The following is a 22,943-nucleotide window of genomic DNA, read 5'->3' as shown; positions in this document are numbered from 1 at the left end:
TCATCAAAATGGAACTGGCTGTCGACCATCCGGGCATAATTCTATTAAAGAAATACATGAATTGGTGAATTGAATACATTTACATGTTTATTTATGCACTAGAACCCAAAACGAAACGCGTGGCTCTTGTGAATAAAGCATCACTACTGTTTCCATACATCAACATTTCTTGACATAAGTGATTGCCTGCTGTGGCTCGAAGGAAATTCACAGGAAAAGTATATTCGCAACAAATGCGAGCATTGCCGCAGCGTGCATGAGTGTCTCATTAAATATGTAAATATATTGCTGCCAACTCGCGCGAAATAAGAGACACGTGCGTTTATATCTTCAGCTGCCACAAAATTCAACAAGCTCATTGTCACTCCTGGCCGCGCTGCGTAAGCACTCGCTGTGACGCCTCTGCTCACAGTTATAATTATCCGTTGTGCGAGTTGCCAGAGAATGTCAGGAGGGCTCTGCATGTGTGCTGTTTTCGCTTTGACTCTTGCGCCGGGGTAAGCATGATCATTTATCACTTCCCTCAGTGTAGTGCTGCTTCGCCTTTAGACATACCTCAATGTTACGCAGTTCCCCAGTAGCAGTAGCATACGAACACTTTTTTTTCTCCTAAATCTCGATCTTCGCGGCTGTCATACCTCGGAGCGGATTTACTTAATTAGCACAGAGCGTTTCATAAATCACAAGCAACCTTCCTTGCTTTGATGTGTGCCGAGTGCGTAACAGCGCATTTTTATTTAAGCAAATATAGGCGCCGTTCTTGTGTTTCATGGCAGTAAAACAATTTATATGATTGCTGACGTTATACCGCCCATAGCAGCAAAATCAAGATAGGTGCGTCGTGCGCATCTGATTATCGGCCTGCGGCGGCATTCCTTCGCCACTGTGAAACCTTGCAAAGTTGGCTTGGGAATTTTTCACGGGTATTTTCGCTAATATATGTAGCATGTAGGACCAAGCCAACTATAGCTCTGAAGCATTGAAAAAGTACGTCATATAAGTACTTCAGTAAGCACTACTCTGCGCCTCTCCTTTGGTTGAAATGTACGTTAGTGCTTGAATGAAACAGGCACATGATGCAATGCGGAAGGAAGTTTATCATATCCAATGCAACGACGTAACACAAAATAACTAGGTGAAGAAGGAAATTTCAGTAGTAGGCCTAGTTCTTGTGCGACGGCGATAGCCTGTTAGCGTGCCTATAAGCAAAAGTGCGTGCAGCGAGTTTTTTTCCCCGAGAGCAGTGCAAAGCAGGACTTCTCGGCTGACAGGGAGAGACCTATTGTTGCCAAATGGATCTGTACTGCGGAACGAGCCGGTCAGCGATCACCGCCAGACGCTTGGGACGGTCACCAGATACCCACACGCAGGTGTCATCATGGTAAACTTTCTTCCTTTCGATCCCAGAGTAAGCGGTTGCCCAAAGTTCGGCTGCGTTCAGGTATATAATTGGCTGCCAGAAAGTTCATAGTGCGGACACGAACAGGAAGCACGTCCAAACGCATTAGCATCAAGAACAGCGGCGAGCACCTCTTCACTTGGCGAATGAAGGTGGGAAAAATACCCAAGTGGCGCTTTTGAGCACAGTTGTTACTTCAACAAGGGACGGTCGAGAAAGATTGCTGCTCGTCCCAAACCCCCGTGCCCACCAATTTCTTAGCAAACGATGCTTACTGCGAAACCAGCCAAGCTGTTCCGCATTTCCCGCTTTGGTCCTGCGTGATGACCCTGCATTGCACGATCATGCCTGAGAAGGGCACAAAGACAGAGTGTATTCTGCTGTCAAACAATCTGGGGACTTTAGTTTTTCCAACTTCTGGAATATTTAATATAAGTATGGCAAAACACACTCTTCTAAGCATTTGTGTTGGTTTAGAACTATCTGCGTTATCTATGATGCTCGGTTGGCTTTGCACTACTGGCTCACCACCTGCTTCGAGATAAAATGTGACATCTAAGAGATGAGGCAAAAAATTGTTTATGCTTTGCGTGCACTGGAAAGGTTGTTGTAATTTAGTAAGAGGAAGGGAACGAAATTGACGGCTGTTTTTATATGCCCTCCATGGAACGACCTATCAAAACTAAGATCACGCACGATTGTCATAAAGATACAGTTTCACGCGGCACCTTCCTAGAGACTTTAGAAATGCGTAGTTGGAGCTCTGGAAGCCCATTTAGTCGCAATTACAAATTAAACTGTGTTGACCTTAATCCTCGTCCTGCCAGATACATTTCGCTGCTCTAGCTATGTGTGTGCGCGCCTCTGCGTCTTTATGCCAGAATAACTTGAAATGATAATCGCCTGACATTCACGATCGATGTGTCTTGTCATCGCATCGACAATGGCTGAGCCATCTATTGGCATGCTCACGTCGCACTCTGAGGCGCGCCGAAAAAAACAGCTTGAAGACTCATCGTAGCAGACAGAGTGCTATCGGGGCAATATATGATACTACCTCTGTTTATCGCGTGCGTTTTATTGCCAGTGGTTCACGTGTTCAAGGTTGCGCTCGCCAAATGCAGTAGTGCTGTGCATGTCGTGTTGGCCGTTAGATGTTCTATATAACGCCATACACGAAGAAACACCCATGCATACACAGAAAAATCTAAAATAAAATGCTTCCGGAGAATGGCATGTCCCCACACAGGTCCAACTGGGACGTGGATTACCTGCGCAAGCTACTGCTCCGGGTCAGGATGACGACAGCCGCTGAAGGAGCCCTGGACTCGGTGCCCCTCCAGGGCGGAGAAGCTTATTATTGGAAGCAACAAATGTTCTACATTATTATCATCATAAAAATATTTATTCAGTTACCCTAAAGACCCGAGCGAGCATTACATGGGGGAGGGGGGAGGTACAATAAATGTTGAACCCGCAGAACATATACATTAACAGGTTAACATTCAGATTGTTCGCACATGAAGTAAACACGTCATTTCAAGTAAAAATGTGCAGCTGTAAGACCATTCACATTTTCAGGAAACAGTTCAGGCTATCAAAAAATCTACGCGCAATCCCGTTAGCTTCTGGTACCTTGAAAGAACAGCCCGTGGCAGTTTTCTATGCAGAGCCGCGGAAGCTCTTCTTCCCTGCGTCGTCGTGTTCGAGTAGGTGACGGTTGATATCATTTTGCAGAGAACCTGTTAAAGCTGTTGGGCACCGAGCGTTGCGTTGAGTGCTGTTGCCTGATATGTCGGTGTTGGATAACACTGACGGCATTAGACAGGGAAGGTTAAGTGCAGATCCAGGGCATCCTCCTACTCTCTCGTGAAGGAAACCTGTTTCCCGGCAGCGACACGTGAGGCCAAAGCTGATCAAGGGACGATCGAAAAATGCTAACGTTTTGGCACAGGACATAAAGAACGCACGAAACTCATTTTTAGCCCTCCTAATGGAGTCTCCTGCTGGGTGATCGCGTTAAACTAAAACGGAACATTGGCGACACTCCAAAGGGAATTGACACAAATATGAAGCGGTCAAGCTATGTCACGTGCAAAACCCAATTTTCATTGGAGTCGCAGGTGAAGATTCACCAGAATTAGTCAGTACTGCACACTTTCTTCTGATAGTTCTTTGTTTCATAATCCCACAAAGCCCACATACATTGGATAAAGACGCATTTAAGCTGGAGGTAGGCGAGATGTTGTCAATTTAAAACTCTGAACTTAGTGAAGATATTGTGGGATCTGACCCACGAAAGCAAACATATCTGTTGATTACGCATAAGTTCTTTTGAGAGAAACTATAACATAAACAATCTCGTACACACAAGAAGCAACCTCAGCTCTTATTTGCAATAATTTTTGCTCTGTAATGCTTAATAGGAGCCTTTTGTTTACAGATGTCAAATGGCTTTCGGACCTTCATCTGGAAACCATCGTCCATATACTACCGTTGGCGTTTGCCCCGCATGGGTAAATATAATTCGTAGTTTCTGTGTTGGAAATACTTTGCCAAAATAGGGCGTAAAATGAATACCTGGGGCAACTGAGACCCAATGCCAATGATTTGTGCCAATCCCCTTTCTGCTTGAGAAGTAAAGGATAACGTGGGAAAAGTATGTTTGGTTTTAGATACAGATCATCATCATTACTCACGTCACACTTATTTCCTTAGCTGAGATGGCAGCTAAAGAAGCTGTGACCACAAGGACAGCGTAGCAATTTCTACTTTTATTTTTTTTCCGGTGTGTGGAATAAGGTTGCCTTCTGGAGATTTGAAGGGATCAAACACTCCAGACATCCAATTTTTTGTGGCACAATGGAAAGCTTACAGTCTAAGGTGCTCGACTGCCGAACGGTTCTTATAGGAACTGTGCAGAAGACATTTAGAATTTTTTACTACCAGTGAATGAGCCCGTTTTTATGTATTTCAATGCTGGAAACCATAATCAGCGATCTCATTGCACGTCATAAAAAGTGATATACCAAAAATGAATATAAATCTCGCCCGCCAGGCAGTAATTATACACTTTTGACACTTGAAAAGCACAAGAGAAAAGTTTCTGTCGTCACAACAGCTTTTACGTAATGTTGTAGACCCAAACCTTATCGTAACAACAAAATATCGTATATAAACTACAGAAAAGTACTGCAGAACTACAGACTACTGAAAGGTATTACAGAGAGAACTACAGTACTACAGAAAAAAAGAGCAAAACAGCAGAAATATCTGTCGTTTCGGCACAACTACAAAATATTTTGTCCCACTTTTGACATGGCTCTGTTGTTTTTTCCGACTGGTTTAGGATAGAGTTGCGGCGATTTTAGTTTCCCCCTACAAGGCTGTTAAAGCTCAGTGATACTCGCCACGTCGGCTAACCTTTTACTGAACCGTGGCTGCCGCTCCATCAAAAAAAAAAAAAACTGTGGCGCCACCTAGTGACAAACGCTAAAATTACATCGTCGGCGATACAAAAAAACCGTTGCTTTTGATGAACGGGCGTTCTCGATAGAGCCTAAAGTATAATAAAACACGACGAACATTTCTGAAAGAAAAGCACATTAAGCATGTGAAACAAATCAAATATTTCACAGAGAAGTGGTCACGTGGTTGGATTCACTTATAATGGCAGGGTATCACCACAAGATTACGATACAGTGTGTTTAAAAAAAACGCTGATAAAAGCATTGCAGACAGTAATAAGAAATAAGCAAATTCCTCACAGCTGGAGACAGAATACAATGAATTTCATCTAGAAAAAAAAATGCGATAAGATGAACAAAAAATCCTTCCGACCGATTACTATAAAATCTGTTATATACAGGCTGGCGACGCAGGCAGTGTAATTAAAAATGCAGTCCTGGGAGGAACCAATAGAGCACCCGGAGATCTTCAGAACGGGTTCGTAAAGGGTAGGCACTTAGATGATAGCCTGTTCGTGCTTACCCGATGCATAGGAATAGCTAAGGCAGAAAACAGACCTCTCTATTTAGCCTTCCTGTACACAAGCGGTGCATGCGACTACGTGAACAGGGAACTCCTGTGGAACATATTAAAGGGGCTCTGAAACGCCTTCCGAGGAGAGCACATTAACTCACTTTATCACTACACTGTGTTTCCATGAAAACCAGAGCCAAATAATACTCTTCTACACGCAGCAGACGACCCACAAACACTCGTCAAAGTTGGCGAGCGCTTCCCGGCGACTTTTTCATGCTCGCACCCTCCATGTAACCCGCATCTGCGTAGACAAGGTGAGAGGTGGCCATTGATTAGATTCTTTAAACGTCAGGCAGCTACCGTGGCCGCGGCCAATAAGCCGCTTAGCTCCGGCGGGTTTGGAAGCTCGGCTCCTAGAGGGGGGTCGGCGCAGGAGCGCCTACCTTCCAGCGTGCAACAAAGTGACGAGAGGAGAGAGAAAGGCGCGAAGACGCTGAAATTCAAATTTTAACTACAGATAACTCAGCTTCTACAAAGCTCATTAAAAAAATTCTAGCTGGACACTATTCTTGAAGCGGCGTGCTTCAGTATCCCAGGCATGCCGCAACTTTATTAGAGCCCTCTTCACAGCCCCTTTAAAAGATGAAGGTATCGGTCATTAGGTAATTGATTGAGAAAATAAAGTTGAAATAACATAAGCAGGGTTTATGAGCGCGACAAGTGTCGAGGTACACAAAGGATTAAGGCAAATATGTCCTCTATCACCACTGCTGTTCATGCTTTATATGATAAATATGGAAAGACGGCCACAACAACGTAATCTAGGTTGTTATCTGCCGTATACAGATTAGGCGGTAAGATATTTGTTTCACTATGTTTGGTGACCTTTTTCTTTTTTGCAAAGTTCATTGCAACGTCTCTATTTTCCTTTGTTTTGCCAACGTTCGCTGTCTGCCAGGCGCTGCCACTCAAGCCCTTTGAGGCTTTGGTAGGCCTGATTTATGTTGTCTGGCAATTGACATGAATAAAAGTTCTATCTATCTATCTATCTATCTATCTATCTATCTATCTATCTATCTATCTATCTATCTATCTATCTATCTATCTATCTATCTATCTATCTATCTATCTATCTATCTATCTATCTATCTATCTATCTATCTATCTATCTATCTATCTATCTATCTATCTATCTATCTATCTATCTATCTATCTATCTATCTATCTATCTATCTATCTATCTATCTATCTATCTATCTATCTATCTATCTATCTATCTATCTATCTATCTATCTATCTATCTATCTATCTATCTATCTATCTATCTATCTATCTATCTATCTATCTATCTATCTATCTATCTATCTATCTATCTATCTATCTATCTATCTATCTATCTATCTATCTATCTATCTATCTATCTATCTATCTATCTATCTATCTATCTATCTATCTATCTATCTATCTATCTATCTATCTATCTATCTATCTATCTATCTATCTATCTATCTATCTATCTATCTATCTATCTATCTATCTATCTATCTATCTATCTATCTATCTATCTATCTATCTATCTATCTATCTATCTATCTATCTATCTATCTATCTATCTATCTATCTATCTATCTATCTATCTATCTATCTATCTATCTATCTATCTATCTATCTATCTATCTATCTATCTATCTATCTATCTATCTATCTATCTATCTATCTATCTATCTATCTATCTATCTATCTATCTATCTATCTATCTATCTATCTATCTATCTATCTATCTATCTATCTATCTATCTATCTATCTATCTATCTATCTATCTATCTATCTATCTATCTATCTATCTATCTATCTATCTATCTATCTATCTATCTATCTATCTATCTATCTATCTATCTATCTATCTATCTATCTATCTATCTATCTATCTATCTATCTATCTATCTATCTATCTATCTATCTATCTATCTATCTATCTATCTATCTATCTATCTATCTATCTATCTATCTATCTATCTATCTATCTATCTATCTATCTATCTATCTATCTATCTATCTATCTATCTATCTATCTATCTATCTATCTATCTATCTATCTATCTATCTATCTATCTATCTATCTATCGTTAAGCAACGGCTACCAGATTTAATGTATTCGGACTATACTGTACTGTTAGCAGATAGCCAGGGAGATTTGCAAACTGGTTACTGGTTGTGGAGACGAAGGAGACACTCGAGGTTTTAGTTCTAGCGCAACTAAGTTAAGTGTGGTGAATTTCAATGACACAACTGATTACGTGCTTAGAACACACGGCCATGTAGTACCCAGAGTGACTGCATACAAATATCTCGTAATATGAGTAAACGGATGCGGAACGTAAGTTGAAAATGACGAACAGTCGCTTAAGGCAAAAGGGCAGAGATGCCAGGACAATGAAACGTAGGGCATAATGGGGTTACAACAAATATGAAGTACTGAGAGGTATTTGGAAAGAAATAATGGTGCCAAGGCTTACTTTCGGGAATGCTGTTCTATGCTTAAGGGCAGAAGTTCAGTCGAGATTAGAAGTAAATCAAAGAGCTGTTGGAAGATTAGCGGTATGTGCCCACGGCTAAACCACAAATGAGGCAGCACAGGGGGACATGGGATGGAGATCGCTCGAATCACGAGAAGCTTAGTGCAAACTACTATATGAAGAACGCGTGATGAAATTGGACGATAACAGGAGGGTAGCTAAAGTATTCGAATACTTGTACTTAAAGAGCGTTGACTCACAATGTCGGTAAAGAACTAGGAAACTGACCAGTAATATGCCGGACACGAGGACGGAGAAAGGAAGAACGTTAAATGACAGGCTAAAATGCTGAAGGCAAATATTGAATTAATTCAAAAGAAAAGAAACTTAGTGTAGAACTATATCGATATTGGAAAAGGCAGACAAGTAAGGAAGCATTCTATTATAACTCAGGAGGCAGTGCCCTACTCTTCAACGCTAGGTCAGGGTGTCATAGAACGCGCAGCTATAAAAATAAATTTAACAAAGATGAAACATGTGCTTTGTGTGATAAATCTGTAGAAACAATTGAACACCTCACAATCAGATGCGTTTGTTTCCATCCGGATGTCGATATAGGCAGAGTCGCTCTTCCTGAGGCCCTAGGGTTTACAGATAACAATGGTCATGTAAATAAATCTGCGGTGAAAGCTAGTAAAAAGCGATTGGAAGATTGGTGGCTCAAAAGCAGTGAGGTCGTATAAAATTAGATGAGCAAGAAAACGCGTTTAAAGAAAATTGTGAATTTTAATAACAATTTACAGCAGTTAATCAAAAATAAAGAAAAAAGCCGAGCACGGCGGCAACTGCCACCGCCCTGTTTCAAAAGAGACGATCCATCCATCCATCCATCCATCCATCCATCCATCCATCCATCCATCCATCCATCCATCCATCCATCCATCCATCCATCCATCCATCCATCCATCCATCCATCCATCCATCCATCCGTCCGTCCGTCCGTCCGTCCGTCCGTCCGTCCATCCATCCATCCATCCATCCATCCATCCATCCATCCATCCATCCATCCATCCATCCATCCATCCATCCATCCATCCATCCATCCATCCTTCCATCCGTCCGTCCGTCCGTCCGTCTATACATAGAATTCAAATGTAAAATTATTTATTTTCGTTTTGCTTATATTGCAGTGGTAAATTCACACGATATTAGGCATAATCTTTTCATTTTTACCATAATCTTACGTCATGTTTTCACTAGTGGATAGTCCCTTTAACTTCTATAAAATTCAGGGAAGAGGAATATTGCACGAACACACTCTGAATTTTCGGCTTCTGAAGCAGGTCACAGTGCTATTTCGCTATTACGGCTGCACGTTGTCGCTCGTAGCATGCTAGTGCAGCCACTGCGGCTGCACTAGCATGTGGACGTCATCATCATCATCACGAGTCAAACTATGCCCAGTGAATTACAAAGGCCTTTCCCATAGAACTTCGAACCGCCTCAACAAACCCCTCGCGCCAACTTCCCATCTCTCGCTTCCTTAAATAAAGTTACTCCACCTCTCCAATTATGCCAAATCCCCCTTAAACCTGTCCTGCGCCACCTGCGGTCATAATAACACTTCCTTATCTCATCTACCCACCTGACTTTCTGCCGCTCGCTGCAGTGCTTGCCGTCCGGTAGAATCCATTCCGTTACCCCAAGGCTCAATCGGGTATTTTGCCTTAGATCTACGTGCACTGTCCAAGCCCTTTTTTATATCGCCCTGGTTTTAACTAACTCGCATTTGTTCCCTGGCCTAGAGTCTTGATTTTAGCTCGTTGGTCAGAATGCATACTGTTATGAATCAGCGCGAATGGACAAGGACAAACACGAGACACCAGGGCTGCCACAGAACTGCCAACAGATTATTCAAAGCAGGAACCAGGTTGTTTTATACGCAGTCAAAAACCCACGTGACATCACGACAGAGAGAGAGAGAGAGTAACATGACGAAAATTATCAAACAAACCGTCCTTCATCTATTGCTCTAAACACACGCTAAGCACTTATGTGCAAAAAATTTGAACGCATCACACAGCCAAACGTAACTGAAGCCAATAAACAAATGGATGCAAGAAAACAATGAAGCACGCAACGTAAAACTAAAACAGCAGCAAGAGCAAAGTCAGTACAATCGCAGAAAAAGGAGAGTCAAAAGAAAAAGTTAACGACATTAACAACCAAGGAAAACTTGTCAGAGCAAAAGCTGAGTCGAACCTATGGCCACCGGATCAATGCGCAAGGGGCAGATCCAACCAAACCAAAACGAAAACGACCATTAACGCAAAAACAGCGGCAGTACATCGAAGCAAAAACAGAGTCACACATAAAATCATTCTAAAAACCTAGCTCCTTGTCAGTCAGTAGAACTGAAGGGGTGATTCCACACTGCTCTCCGGTTTTGTCAATCAACAGTGCCTCAATGATGACCCTTTCAATTTCAGTCCGATCCCTTGCATTGATTATCGTTTTTGGTAGCAGGGGCTCACACTTGTTATTATACGCTTCGCACGTTTCGCAGTGCTCACCCACATTGCCGCTGGCTTCGTTATTTACAAGCCGAAATGTTCAAGCAATCTCTCATCGAAGCGCCTGCCCGTTTGGCCGATGTACACCCAGCTACACTTAAGCGGAATTTCATAAAACACACAAGTGGCGTATTGAGTGAAATGATCGATGTGTTTAACAAGGCACTGGTTTTTTCTTGTCTTCGTCGGCAGGGTACAAGTACAAGCAAGTTTGCAAGAGGCTGAGAAAACAACATTTCTATCACTATGCTTCGCAACCTTCTTCAAATTGTGGGACAACATATGGATGTACTGGAGTGCTGCTAGAGGCCGCCTATTGGTTCGCTTTAGCTTGTTGCCAACTTTTCCTTCGACATTATGAAGCTAGGTCTCCGAGACGCTACGCGCAAAGTTCTGCAGGGTAACCTGCACTGTGAAGTCGGTGAACCTGTGTTTCCACACTGAAATGCATGGTGTACGGAGAACTTTTAATTAGCGCAGCTTGGAGAGCTGATGAAAAAATCCCGCGTTTGATCAGTTTCGAGTGTGCGCATCAAAGGGAAGCACGCCTTTTGTGGAAAGAGGGTGGTACATCTAACGCGGGTGATTAGAATGAAAACTGATTAACAGATTAAGAAACTGTGCAGACTTTCCCGTCGGCGATTACCATGTGAAGTTTGCCCTCTGGTTTCGGATTTGTAAAGAGAAAAAAAACAACTCAGGAATAGCTCTTTTAACAGAGTGAAGAAGATCGTCGCGATGGGGTGTGTTGAGGCGGTTGGAAGTTATATGGGAAAGGCCTTTGTAATTCAGTGGGCACTGTTCGGCTCGTGATGATGAGGACAACCACATGCTAGTGCAGCAGCTGTTTTATACTATGTGGCTTAACGTCTCAAATCGACTCAGGCTACGAGCGACAACGGGCAGGCGCTTCGATGAGATATTGCTTGAACATTTCGGGTTGAAAATAACAAAGCCAGCGGCAACCTACAAGTGAGCACTGCAAAACGTGCGAAGCGTATAATAAGAAGTGTGAGCCACTACTACCAAAAACGATAAGAGGCTGTTTTAATTAAAAGTTCTCCGCACATCATGCATTCCAGTGTGGAAACACAGGTTCACCGACTTCACATTGCAGGTTACCTTGCAGAACTTTGTGCGTAGCGTCTCGGAGGCCCTGCTGCAAAAGGTCAAAGGAATAGTTGGCAACAAGCTAAAGCGAACCAATAGGCGGACTGTAGCTGCAATCCCTTACATCCATATGTTGTCCCACAATTTGAAGAAGGTTGCGAATTGTAGGGATGGAAATGTTTTCTCAGCCCCTTGCAAACTTGCTAGTACTTGTACCCTGGTGACGAAGACAAGACAAAAACCAGTGCCTTGTTAAACACATGGATCCTTTCGCTGAATACACCACTTGTGTGATTTATGAAATTCCGCTGAAGTGCGGCCGGGTGTACATCGGCCAAACGGGCATGCGCTTCGATGAGATATTGCTTGAATATTTAGGCTTGTAAGTAACGAAGCCGGCGGCCGTCTTGGTGGGCAATGCAAAACGTGCGAAGCGAATAATAAGATGTGTGAGCCACTGTTTAATAATAATAATAATAAATGGTTTTTTGGGGAAAGGAAATGGCGCAGTATCTGTCTCATATATCGTTGGACACCTGAACCGCGCCGTAAGGGAAGGGATAAAGGAGGGAGTGAAAGAAGAAAGGAAGAAGAGGTACCGTAGTGGAGGGCTCCGGAATAATTTCAACCACCTGGGGATCTTTAACGTGCACTGACATCGCACAGCACACGGGCGCCTTAGCGTTTTTCCTCCATAAAAACGCAGCCGCCGCGGTCGGGTTCGAACCCGGGAACTCCGGATCAGTAGTCGAGCGCCCTAACCACTGAGCCACCGCGGCGGGGGTGCCACTGTTTGCAAAAACGATAATCAATACATGGGCTCGGGCCGAAGTTGAAAGGTTCATCAGTGGGGCACTGTTGATTGATAAAGCCGGAGACCAGTGTTACAGATCCCCTTCAGTTTTACTGACTGACAAGGAGCTCAGTTTTTTAGAATGGTTCTAAGTGTGACTCTGTTTTTGCTTCGATGTACTGACAATGCTTTTGCGTTAATGGTCGTTTTCGTTTTCTTTTGGTTGGGTCTGCCTCTTGTCCTTTGATCCGGTGGCCACAGGTTAGACTCAATTTTTGCTCCGACTTTTTTTTCCTTTGTTGTTAATTTTGTTAATCTTTTACTTTGGACTCTGCTTTTCTGGCGATTGTGCTGACTTTGCTATCGCTGCTGTTTTAGTTTTTCGTTTTTTTTTCGTTGTCTCCATCATTGTTTTTTGCATCCATTTGTTCTTTTGCTCCAGTTACGTTTGCCTATGCGACGCTTTAGCGTGTGTTTAGAGCAATAGGTGGACAACGTTTTGTTTGCTAATTTTTGTTCTGTTTTTCTCGTTCTCGTGATGCCACGTGCGCGGTCGATTGCGTATAAAAGCAGGTCTCTGCTTTTAATAATCTGTTGGTAGTTCAGCGCCAGTCCTGTTGTCTTGTGTTCGTCTTTGTCTATTCGCGCGTCTTATTATTATTATGCTTCTTGACCTACGCTGCTGTCTTCCTGTATTTTTACTTTACATCTTTCATTTTCATTGTCATACCTCGCGACGTTTTCCTGAATTAATACTGTACGCTTTTTGTTTCCTTCCACAATTTTGCACCGTAGGTGAGCTTGGATTCTGCTAGCTGTCGCAGAAAGTATAGTTAGCGTGTCCCTTTCACCTTATCCATCTATAAGATCCGGCGTGCATAACCAATTGCTACTCGCTTCTCTTTATGAAGACGTACGTTAAGGGCAAGGCCCTTCCGCTCGGCAAAGGTCTCACCAATCAGTCAGCTCTTTATGCCGATGAAAGTCTTCATAAGATTAAATTCGTGTTAACATAGAATACAATGATGTAACTTCATTCAACTTATCGTCTCCCTTCTAATAAATCTACATCATTTAAAGCGCTTCCCCGCAGACTCACTGCTTTTCCTTAACATAACTGCTCGTCTGGCTGCTGCGGCTAACACTATACTGGCCGTGCTCATATAGATCTTTCGACAATGAACGATTCTCCGGCTTAATTCGCTCTGATGGCTAATACTAGGTGAAAGAAAAATGTTTGCTGCAGCCTTTTTCATTGCCATTTTCCGGCTGCTGCTATCAATGCAGTCGCACGAGGTTGATTGAGAGCCGGGAGGTATATTACCCGCAATGACTAGACATATGGTGTAACGTGGATACGTATGGTGTATCCATGAGGTACTGCGGCACTTCGATGCCTGCATGCTATTTGTCTGAGAATATGCTGTCTCTGTGAAACCGCAGTGTTAAGTTCGTAGCTTTTCATTCAGGCACCAAATTTGGCGGACGGATGAAGTGGGGGGGGGGGAGGTTAGGTTGATAAATAAGATTAAAAAGTTTGCGGGGATAAGGTATGCCGCAACTGGCGCGAGACGAGACATAGCCAGGCAGAGGAGGATAACATGACCTATGAAAAATCAATATAGCTTAGGATTTATGTAACTAGAATACACGCTGCTTCTATATTTTTTTTTAGCGTCCGCTATGTGGATGGAGAAACGTAAACTTCACAAGAAGGTACTCTCTGTCGTCCATTGGCTGAAGTATCAGCAGCAAATATCGTTGGAGGCGTAAAAAAAAAATTACGGTAGCTAGGCTATCGTCCTAACACACCCAAACGCAGCTCCGAAACTTTGTTTAGCTTTTTCGACAGTGAAAAAAAAGAGTGTTAGATTCAATTTTTCCCTGAGCCAAGGCAGGGTTACGCGAATTGCATACTTTCTTATACCTGAGGTTACATCGCCAATCTCTTAAAGTTGATTGGGCTCGCCAATATGCCGTCCTTTTCGTTTCGTATAACAAAGCTACCGACTGCCGAGTACCGACTATCATGCTGATAGCATCGAGGCTCCCGTTCTGGCGAAAGTCTGGCGTCGGCGTTTTCAGCGGCGTTAGGAGCGAAAATGCAGGTGGCAAGCCAGAACTTAGGTCACGTGACATTGTGAGGTCATCCCAACCTGCTCAGTGGATAGTGAGCAAACTGCCCGCCATTGCAGTTTAATTAATGATTGGTCGCGAGAGGTTGCTCGGGAAGAAACCTGGGTCACACAAGCACCACCGGTGGCTATGTTTGAAATCGCCACTACGCGGGGCTGTGGCGTATCACTTAACCGCTGTACCCCTGCGCCAGTAATGCTGTGACGACTTCCCGTAACGCATGATTGTACAAAATCGCCAATTCCACTTATATGGGCGTGCAGGCAGAACCAAGGCGACGGAGAACGAGTACTTGAGCGGGAGAGATCTTTAATCCTATCGGATTGTACTCTGAGGAACAGGTTAAACTCTATGTGGTGGCGAAAGAAAGAGCAGTATCAATGTCTGCGAAGTGAGAGAAGAGTACGCTAGGCCACTGAAGTGAACTATTAGCGCTCTAGCATCATGCTTTTAAAGCGGAGCTTAAGTGTCTCCTCAATTCTTCATTGTCGGGGAAGACAGGTTGCATAAGCATCTGAAAGCATGTCCGCATCGCTTTTGTTCCCTTTAGATTCGCTATTTTTATACAGCACCTTGCTATCTCTCTCGAGTGATATATTTGTTCTTTACTCTATACATACTTTAATGTCCTTATTAGTTATCAAACCGTGCTCCCGTAGAACAAGCTAGGCTGCTCTCTACTTTGATTTTTAGTGCAAAACAGCATGCGTAAAAATTTATGACTCTCATGTAAGGGAAGATCATGTGCGGAAACAGTGAACCTTTCAGGATTTAACGAGTTACTAAATATTTATAAATTGCTTACGAACTTCTACGTGTCATCTGCATTACTTATCGCTTTCTTCATTCCTTCTTTCTTTTATTCCGGCTTCTGATCTCGCCAGTTTATCCGATAGTAAAGTATTTTACACCATAACTACAGATATAGGAATGCCCACAATGCAGCCGTAATAAGGTGACCATGATAAGCCAAATTATCTTTTTCTGCGAAAAAATTGCATTCTGAAGCATCTGCTTGACCTCCTTTTAAATATTGAATTTTTTCCTTTACCTTTGAACCAGAAAGATACAATTGACATCATAGTCCTTGCACGCAACTTTTTGCTGTGTCTAAAACAGGTTCATGACAGATTTTACGCTAACCTATCATTTCTAGCTATTTCTTTATGCCTCTTCTGCAGGTTTTCTATAGAGGTTTTATGAGTGTAATTTTCTAAAATTGCTTTTTATACTGCCTGCCAGCGCACCATCGATACTTCGCTGGTCTCCATAACACTTTATTATTTTTAACAACCGCACTACTGCGTTGGCTCTAGGAAGGTTTTAAACATCTGGCGCACCTGGGAAGAGTTTATTGTGCAATACGTGGCCCCCTTCGCTACGCAGAAATGTTTTGCATGGGGCACCTTTTAGTTGCGTTTTTTATGCAATATGAATTACAGAAAACAGGTTATCATAGCGATGGGCTTGATCTAAAATTCATTTTATGTTTTCCGTAATAAGACAGCCTTAACAATCTTGCATTGTATTAAAGCAGCCTCATCAGCCTAACCTTGTAGGTTGTTCTTGGTAGTTTGCATAAGTATTTCATATGTTAATTCATATGCTATTTTCGTTGCTATTCTTCACTTTAATTAAATGTCTTTGTCACCTTTCTCCCGTACATTGCTTATGTGTCTCAAAATACGCGCCTCCCAGCAGGCTTCCTTTCACTTTGTTAGGTCCATCGTATAAAACAGGCTCTGTGCCTTTTTCGTTTTTTTTTTTCTCTAGATATAACCTTTTGCTCGATCAATATTGCTTTCATACTCAATTTTCAACGATTCAACGAAATTAAATACCGATTCAGCATATTTTTCTCAAGTCCACCTGAGCATAGCCGAGAAAAACAATGGTGGCAAAGATATAGGCCAGTATTGTCCGAAATCATTTTTATCACCTTTCTTAAATATTGAGGATAACTTTGGGGATTTGCATTGAACCGGGAAAGTAGTTGACGACAAACAAAGGTGATAATTGATTTGTCAAAGGAAAAGTTATCTTTGACAATATCAACGACAAATCGAATAGGGCCACTTAGAACGCACTCATTTTGTTCAGCTGGTGGTCATCTGCATCAAAACGCATTTAGCAGACGTTGCCATGATCGTTAATGATCTTTAAATGTTGCACCTGTGAAGCGAGAAGACACCATGTGGGTTGTTGTATTTCAGCACGCTGCAGGGCGCACTGTCGACTAATGCTGTTTCCTTCTGAAGTTCTAGCCGGTGGCTTCCGCTGATTGCAGAATTCTTCACGTTTATTCTGCACTGTATGTTCAAATGGGAATAACCCAAATGCTTCGCGCCAGGTTTGAATTTGAACATTTATTTATTCCACACAAAAAGTGAAGAGGGAGGGTGGAGAAAAAGCTGTTTTAACACAGCTGGACAGCGCTCCATCCCCCAAAGGCAAAGGCAACAGTAACAGCTTGCATATATCCCGTTACAAGATTGCAGAAAGAAAAGAATAAATACTGCATACAAGACTACAGGTTTCAAAGCCTAGAAGTTTAAAAAGGCACCAGGCAAAGGACAGTCATTTTTTCCTTTTTTTACAGGAAAAAAAGAAATATAAAAAATGAAAGATTCGGACAAATATACATGGAACAGACACACATACTCAACGCATCTGTCTAATGCGAAAACACTAATAATTTCAATGAAATGAAAAACTTATCCACATTGATTATTTCTCTTGACATCACAAATGTTCACTATGACATGATAATATCAGTGAAATGCGGTTGTTTTTAAGCCTTTCCACATCCACGCCCTCGGAGTGGAAGCGGTTAAGAATGCTTGGCAGCGTGTGCGAAATTCTCTGTTGGCCATAGCATGTACGCGAAAAAGGAATGTTCCAGGGTACCTGATTACGATAGTGATAGACGCTGTGTGTGCTCTCTAAGTTTGCCTGTGTTCGGAATGTCTCAAGTTTCCCCTTAATTGCTCGCTTGTAGCATCTAATTAACTTGAAGATATATATGTCAGTAGCTTTCAAGATATTGTTTTTGAGGAAAAGTGGTTGAGTGTGTTCCAAGTAAGGAACATTCTCAATTGCTCGTATTGCTTTCTTCTGCAATTGAATTAAGCTATGTACATTCTTTAATGTCGTGTTTCCCCAAATCAGTGAGCAATAATCAAGCTGCGAATGGATTAATGAATTATAAAGAAGTTTTTTTATGCCAGTTGGAAACGAGTGACGGCACCTATTTAAAATACCGGTAGCTTTTTGCACTTTCCCGCAAAGAATCTTGACATGTTCGTTCCAAGACATGTCATCTGAGAAAGTCACCCCAAGTGTTTTTAAACTTTTATCGCACGATATACTAAATGGTCCTAATCTGATAGTATTTGTCATCTTGACGCAAGTCCCACGAGCCCTGAAAAGGACGGATTTTGTTTTTGAAAAGAAGGTTGTTTCTTTTCACACCTAAGTTTCTTATCAACAGGTCATGTTACTCGCCCATTCACAGTCAAAATCTTAATTGAATGACTACGCAACTATTAAATTTCACGTCATGAATCCGCATATATCTCCAAATATAATAATCTGATTGAGCTGAAAAGGTTTGCACTGCTCATCTGCGAGCGTTGTACGGTTATTTCATTTTCTGTCGAGAAATGCTTTTTGTAATGAACAACTTTTGTTCACCTCCTTTGAAATGTCCAGTTTAACTATCACTCATTTAGAAACTAAGCTGTAGATAAATATATTGAAACCAAATAAAGCATAGCCTTAATGTCTGCACAGCTATGCAGTCAGTTTTTGTCTGCTGTCTCATTTGAAACCATTCTACTGTCGTTATACTTCCACACAGGTAGACTGCCACAGCAGTTGTTTCGTACTCTCCATTGCTGTATTTTGTTCTCCTTTCTGCTCCTTTAATCTCTTCCGCACCTTTTTGTGCTTATATCACGGCCGTAGGGAACTCTTTCCAAAACACAAAGGCTGCTTCTCAGCAGCGTCGGCAGCAACAACTACGCGTCGCTAAATAGTACTTGTAATGAGGGAATTGGGAATGTTGGAAATAAAGCTTCTCGTCAACATTCAGGTCGGGGCACTATTGGTGCGCATCTTTTGTAGCGAAAGCTATATTGGCCGCGAACTCGCAGTTTCGCTGTGCTCGCATTCCCATCGTGCTCGCATATCCACCTTGCTCGTACAGCAGGACGTGACCAACCGCGTGATGAACCACGTGACAACTAGCTAGACAACCAGACTAACCTGGACTTGCAATCAAGATTAACCAAGGCTAACCAAGCTATGCCTTAGCTTTCGCTACGTATATCCTGGAATAGCAGAGCTTAGTCAATGCCAATTTTTTCATTCCGTAACTACCTGCTGTAAAATGCATATGGTGTGACCGACGTTCATTCTTGCACTGGCCTTGCGTTGGGCAGAGCTTCTGATTGCAAAAGTTACTTGAGGAATAAATTGATCACTCGAAGAACTGAGGCGGGATTTCCATGTAACGTCTAGTTTTCCCTCGATACTGCGCACCACTGCGACCCTCTTCAGTTCAAGGCTGCCATTGCACCTTTAATTTGAAGACTGAGCTCATCTTTCTCGTAATCCTCCTTTCCTGGTAGACTTAGGTGATGGTAAAAGCCAAATATATTTGAATTATTCGCGTTTTTTCTCCGTGTAGCCTTAATTCTTACGGCAGGTGGCTGGATTTCCGCATTCTGTAGCAAACCAAGAAATTTGGGGATTCGGAAGGTTGAATAGCTTTGTGCTAGTTTCTACCAGAGAAAGCTGCGTTGGAATTTGCAAATACAACCGTAGAAAAAATTTGGCATGCACTTGCTTGATAAAAGGAGCTTACTCCTGTGGGAGGCCCTGCTTCAGTTGAAAAGCAGTAAAACCAGACAACATTGTCAACCTTTCTGTCTCTCACACTACCAGCAAAGGAAATAGCGTTATTCTACTATAATGCTTTTCGGACTATTGTTAGCTTTGTTGATATATCTTACAGGGGTTCCTTTTTTGCGTTAAAGGGCCTCAGAAAAGGGCTGTCTATAACGTTGGTTCTTATCTCGGATGTTAAAGGACGCCGCTTCACAACTCTGATTGTATGTTTTTATGAGGGTTAAAGGCCCCATGCGACTCAGGCTATGATGGCCTGCGTAGTGGAGGGCTCCGGATAATTTAGACCATTTGAGGTCCTTTAACGTGCGCTGAAATCGCACAGTACTCGGGCGTCTAGCGTTCCGCCTCCTTCGAAATGCGACCGCCGCGGCCGGAATCCAGCCCACGTCGTGCAGGTCAGCAGCCGAGCACCATGACCACTGAGCGAATGCGGCGGCTCTACTCTGTTTCACGAATGGAGTTTTTTTAATGCGTTCACAGGAAGATGACATACGCAGTCAAAATTTGAACTGCCGCGACTTCGCACCTTTCTCTCTCCTCTCGTCAATTTTCCCGTGCTAAAACATCCGTGCCCCTCCGCCGGCCCCGCTGACTCGGCCCCTCCCCTTGCTCCGTCGGCTTCCGACGCGTGCGGAGTGGCCGTGGCCGTGGTGGCTGCGTGACGTCTGGAAGAATTTGGCGCGGTGCACCAGTGATAACCTCGGGCTGCTGACGTAACTTGCATGACGTGAAATCGTATGTGACGTTTCACGCGAAAGCCCGGCACCGCGCGTCGACGCGAGGTGCGCAAGCGGGTTAATAACGTATTTCATATTCCCTCTCGCTTATGAGGTCTTGTACGCGGCATGAACGCTCCGTGGCCTGTAATTTACATAGTGCACGCATTTCAAAGCTAGGCTCGAACACCTTTTTCTGTTGCTCTTCATCTGTGATATAACATATGGCATGCTGTGTAGATATATTTTTTACCTTTATCACATTACATTTGACATTTGTGAATCATTATCAAGGCAAACGCTTTTTTTGTTTTGAAGCAGGCTGGGTTGCATTTTAACTGACAGGTTACTGCGACTTTACAGCGCAAATATTTAGCTCTTTGTTTCCGCATAATGTTTTTGTTTTTGCGAGTTTATTTCTACATCTACTCTCTACTGAGCGGTCGTGACCACATAGTTATATTTCGGAATATTTACAAAGAATAATTATAATCTAGATGTAATAGCTTACCTTGAAGACACAAATATGGCTCGCACGAGCCATAGTCATGCCTGGCTTAACTACACTGTTGTGCTGGACGTGGCCTTCATGGCATAAACACTTATATCGCCCACTGACACGGAATGCGATTCCTTTCAATTTTGAAATAAACATCCCTTTCACAAATCACTTTGGATGCGCCGCTGAACAGAAAGTTATTTTGAAAGAAAACTTGGCTATCGGTCTGGAGATATCTCTTTAGCATTGTAAAAAATCCTTTTTTTTCTTCCGTTTAGTGTCCTCCTGGAGCCAGACAATTTGATCCTTGCGGTCAAGGCTGCTACTGCGGCCGCACCTGGGACAATGCGAACTCACCATACCTCAAATGCATCGTGGTCGCTGCAGCCGGCTAGCAACGGAGGAGATGAATATCTTGCAGGCGTAAAGAGATTATATCAAGCTACAGCACCGCTGTGGAAAGAGTGGTTATTTTCGCGTGCCCCAAAACGCGCTAGCACTGAGAAGTTCCATCCGAAGCGAGGGTACTCGCTTCAGAGCGCGCTGCTATATCGGCTAACCTGTCTCCACAAGTACGGTTGCTTGAATCGCATGCGCGGCATGCAGTCATTGTTTCTAAATACTACGTAGAAGTTCAGGAGGCCCCACCGTCTATGCGGGGGTTATCAGAAGAAATTAATTCATTGCAGCCATGCTTAGAAGCAGGGCTTTGGTATTTACTTGGCTTATGGTCGATCGAAAGCGGCGATTTCGCTATGCATGCGTAGCTGCGCCGCGACTGTCTCATTTGAGCGCAGATTAATTTTTTTAACAGGGCGTTAAGGTTTTCACAGCGTTTGTCCCGTGTGGAAACAACGAAAATATTTCTTGGAGGCTTGCCTCGACAAGAGTTGTACAGACGAGCAAATCCACGCTTCCTGTCCAACAATAGCCGGGTAAAATTCGAAACAACCACTTCCAGGCCTTTCGGCGTATCTGCCCGATAAATGAACTGCCACAGTACTTACTTGCTCTCACATAAATATGGAGAAACTGTCAAGCATCCTCTGCGAGAGCGTACCTGTTTTTGTGCAAATTCATGTGCCTGTTTGTTTAGCACTTCCCGCTGCATATGAGCGCACAGCATTCGTTTCCGTAGGACCGAAGCGTGAAATACTGGACCTGCAATGCGCCATGAGTGACGACATAGGGCAGGGAGGGAAAGAAATAAGATTAAAAGAGGCGCCGAAAGGTGTGGTCGTGACATCAATTCTGAACAGCCTTGTGTTATCATTTTTTTTTCATATAATGCGACTGCACCCGCTTAGGCAAAAAGAAAATAAAAGGTAGCCACTGTCTGGAGGACGTTGAAGTAACGAGCGTCAGCTTTATTGGCCATGCGTAAAACGAAGATCTTTCCGCATTCAGTGGGGCCAGTGAAGAAAACCGCGAGCGGTTCGGAAAAGAAAGATAACTTTTTCACCTAGCGGAGCGATCGATGCATAGCGTCATATATCAGGGAAATTACGATGCACCCGTTGTAGAGTTACATCCCCTCAAGATACGTCCCAAACAAAATTTTCTTCGTTTTGGGGTCAAGGTGAGCCTAGAATTCGGCTTGCGGTGCGATATGGTAACGCTTCAATTAGTAATTGCAAGTATACAATATTTACCTTTTATTTTATTGTGGTTTTATTTATACACCAAAACCCATAGAGTTTTATTTGCCTACCAAATTCGGTACACAACTGTCCCCGGATGGGTGCCCCTTTTTGTCGGAGTATGTATACATATAGAGGTCGACACCCGAACCGCGCCGTAAGGGAAGGGAGGAAGGTGGTAGTGGAAGAAGAGGTGCCGTAGTGGATGGCTCTGGATTAATTTCGGCCACCTGGGGATTTTTAAAGTGCATTGACATCCAACAGCGCACGGGAGCCATTGCGTTTCGCCTCCATCGATTCGTGGCCCATGCTGCCTGGTTCGAACCCGGGAACTCCGGCTCTCTTGCCGAGCTCCCTAATTACTGATGTCCGGAATATGAGCCTTTGTGAGCTGATAGATAGATAGATAGATAGATAGATAGATAGATAGATAGATAGATAGATAGATAGATAGATAGATAGATAGATAGATAGATAGATAGATAGATAGATAGATAGATAGATAGATAGATAGATAGATAGATAGATAGATAGATAGATAGATAGATAGATAGATAGATAGATAGATAGATAGATAGATAGATAGATAGATAGATAGATAGATAGATAGATAGATAGATAGATAGATAGATAGATAGATAGATAGATAGATAGATAGATAGATA

At 42.8% G+C, this 22,943-nt stretch overlaps 1 long non-coding RNA gene across 1 annotated transcript; it reads left to right on the top strand.

Annotated features, from left to right (window-relative positions):
- The first annotated feature begins 357 nt into the window (after window positions 1-357).
- Window positions 358-21,086, top strand: LOC144100634 (uncharacterized). The gene is made up of 3 exons (XR_013307769.1): window positions 358-497; window positions 3,843-3,915; window positions 20,917-21,086. It is a non-coding gene; the product is annotated as an uncharacterized LOC144100634 (long non-coding RNA).
- Window positions 21,087-22,943: the final 1,857 nt, after the last annotated feature.

This window comes from Amblyomma americanum, chromosome 8 (assembly GCF_052857255.1).
Source record: "Amblyomma americanum isolate KBUSLIRL-KWMA chromosome 8, ASM5285725v1, whole genome shotgun sequence".
NCBI lineage: Eukaryota > Metazoa > Arthropoda > Arachnida > Ixodida > Ixodidae > Amblyomma > Amblyomma americanum.
This window is presented reverse-complemented; position numbering and strand designations above follow the sequence as displayed.